At 30.6% G+C, this 3,243-nt stretch overlaps 1 long non-coding RNA gene across 1 annotated transcript; it reads right to left on the bottom strand.

Moving 5' to 3' along the window:
* Positions 1-408: 408 nt before the first annotated feature.
* LOC142646162 (uncharacterized) lies at positions 409-2,811 on the bottom strand. The gene is made up of 2 exons (XR_012847145.1): positions 1,338-2,811; positions 409-941 (listed from the first exon to the last, which is right to left on the bottom strand). It is a non-coding gene; the product is annotated as an uncharacterized LOC142646162 (long non-coding RNA).
* Positions 2,812-3,243: the final 432 nt, after the last annotated feature.

Below are 3,243 nucleotides of genomic sequence, written 5' to 3'. Positions count from 1 at the left end.
TTTTTTACTAATCTAGCTTGACTAATTTGCTTTTTGACTAATAATATTTCTGAAGATAAAAATGCATTGACTAATCTTGAAAATTAGTCAAATGAAAAATGGTCAAATTGTAAATAGTCATATCAAAATTAGTCAACCTTATTGTTAGTCGAGCTAGATTAGTCAGCCTTTTTGTTAGTCGAGCAAGATTAGTCAGGTTTTTTATTAGTCGGGCTAGGTTAGTCAACGATTCATTAGTCCTGCAAGATTAGTCAAGTTTTTTGTTAGTCGGGCTAGATTAGTCAACGATTCATTAGCCCAGCAAGATTAGTCGAGCTAGATTAGTCAACGGAACGGATAGAAATTTTTATACAGAATCCTCCAGAATCCAGAATACAGAATACTGTTTAAATTTTTACGATTTTACGATTTACAATTTTTTATATAAAAATTTATTTTTTTAAAGATAAAAATTTTAACAAAATATCAAAATGTTTAGAAAGATATGTTTGAATCCTTTGGGTCTTCGAAACATTCTTGATTTGATCAATTCCAAGTGTTATCAAATTAACTTTGGTATCTTTCTAGGGTTATGCAAGAACTAGAGAATTTATCACTTTGAAATCGATTCATTGTCCAAGATTGTTTGATGATCATGTTTTTATAATAAAAATTTTTTTGAAACTTCTCCAGTCTTAAATTTATTTTTCTTTGATTGATTATCAGAAAATTTAAAAAACAGACGGATGTTTCGATAATTTGGTTTAAACGATAGGTTTAAAAAAATGACCAAAAATTGGCGAAACCATCCACCATTTCACATCAGTATCTCCAATGACCATTGAAAATTCATGATATTGACCATCAATGACCAATATCAGCCCAACTTTTTATAATTTTTCATTTCTTAAGAATTTTGGCTTGATCATCAAGGTTCCAGTTTCGTAAATCCGATACCATTGCTGTGAAATGATAGAAAAATTAATTTATGGTGAAACCAGTTAAAAAATTACTCGTATCAAAATCAATAATTTGAATCGTTCAACATCAGTGATCATTCTCATGTCAGCAATATGCATCATTGTGCTAATTCAATAGGAAATAACTCAACCATGTTCCTAACTTGACCTGACCTATCCTGATTAAATTCTCACACACTTTGGTAAACATGGTCCAACTATTCTTGAATAGCACAATGAGACAAATCACCAACATAAAAATGATCTCGAAAAAAAACTTGAACGATTTAGCACAACATGGGGGTAATCATATTGATTTATCCCGCAATTTATGTTATTGATTTTAGATAAATTGGATACGAGAATTAACATTTTATATTTATAAAAAACTGAACTTGCCATTAGAATATCCTCTTGGAACAATTCATTGTAAATTCGATAATTAAAACAATTGCCAAAATGTGAGAAAAACAATGACCACATGTTAAAAAAACTGAAAACGAACTTTAGTTTTTCTAAAGCACTGTTTTGAGTTGGCGTGCGTGTTTCGAACTTTTTGCTCGATGCGTCAAGTTGGAAAAATCAAAAAACCAAACAGTGGCATTAATAATCGAATTTAAATTATGCAATTTTAAATCATAATTTCATTACTAATGATAATACCAAATGAAGAGAATCCGTTTATAACAAATATTAATTACTAATCCAATTTACCAATTTGTTATTTACGGATTCCCTTTATGTTAGGTTAGCAATTTGAGTTTGTTATTTGCGGATTCCCTTTATGTTAGGTTAGCAATTTGAGTTTGTTATTTACGGATTCCCTTTATGTTAGGTTAGCAATTTGAGTTTGTTATTTGCGGATTCCCTTTATGTTAGGTTAGCAATTTGAGTTTGTTATTTACGGATTCCCTTTATGTTAGGTTAGCAATTTGAGTTTGTTATTTACGGATTCCCTTTATGTTAGGTTAGCAATTTGAGTTTGTTATTTGCGGATTCCCTTTATGTTAGGTTAGCAATTTGAGTTTGTTATTTACGGATTCCCTTTATGTTAGGTTAGCAATTTGATTATCTTAATCATTTGCAAAATGAGGTTAATAATTTTGAATTTTATTAATCTTTATTATTGAAAAAAAACTAAGAATTTTCATAAAATATATTAACCCTAATAGGTACATTCACTAGTCTATCATATCCATAAATAATTAGTACAAATTCATTGGCCTGAAACGGAAATATCTGTGAATTTCTATTGTTAAATAAATATTGGAAAAAATCAAAAATTTTACAAGTCCGTCAAATAATCAAGTGAGCATGCTCCACGATGACTAATAACCGGTTGACCATTCCTTATGCGACTAATCTTTAAAGTTGACTAATCTAGCCCGGCTAATTTGAAATTTGACCAAAATTCCTCGACTAATATAATATGTTGACTAATGAAGGCCGACTAATCTGAATTTTGACTAACGTGAAAGCGGCTAATTCTGAATTTGACTAATGCAGTCCGGCTAATCTGAATTTGACTAATGAGAAAGCGACTAATATAATAGGTTGACTAATGCAGTCCGGCTAATCTGAATTTGACTAACGAGAAAGCGACTAATATAATAGGTTGACTAATGAAGGTTGACTAATCAGAATTTTGACTAACGTAAATGTGACTAATTCAGAATTTGACTAATGCAGGCCGACTAATCAGAATTTTGACTAATCCAGAGTGACTATTAGTGTTTTTGACTATTTTACTGCGACTGTCCATTAAAATGACTAAATGTGTGTGACTAACTTCAATTTTGACTAAAAATGTGCGACCACTTCGATTTTTGACTATTTTGGGCAATGGTTTTTTTTCAGTGTAGTCGTCGTCGCTATCATTACACGCAAAGAGAAACAAAGCACGAATTTTTTCTTAATTCGTTTCTATTCGATTCAAAGAAGAGTTTTTCATTCATTTAATGGTGGTGTAGTGATGTTCAAAATGGATGCAGACAGAAACTGAAAAAAGAAAAGAAAAGGAAAAAGAGTGAAGAAAAGACTTTGTTTGTTTTTCTCGGTTCTGGATAATGGTGACAAAGATATTCTCAATCAAAATAACAAAACAAAACAATATGGTGTGAGAAAGAAGCTTTTAGCATCCATTTTTTTGTCTTCTTTTCTGGTTTTCAAAGGGGTTGAGATCATCATCAACAGCAAATGAATTTGTTTGAAACAAAAACAAAAAGAGATCGTCGTCACTAGATTTGAATATTGTCTTTCCATTTTGCTCATTTAGGTTTTTTCCTGGTTTTGGTTACTCCAAAAC

Source organism: Dermatophagoides pteronyssinus, unplaced genomic scaffold, assembly GCF_027571235.1.
Source record: "Dermatophagoides pteronyssinus isolate colony J.1.1.1.1 unplaced genomic scaffold, Derpt_VIB-CSIC_2022.12 sq0081, whole genome shotgun sequence".
Taxonomy (NCBI): Eukaryota; Metazoa; Arthropoda; class Arachnida; order Sarcoptiformes; family Pyroglyphidae; genus Dermatophagoides; species Dermatophagoides pteronyssinus.
Note: the sequence above shows the minus strand (reverse complement) of the source record. Positions and strands in the feature narration are given on the sequence as shown.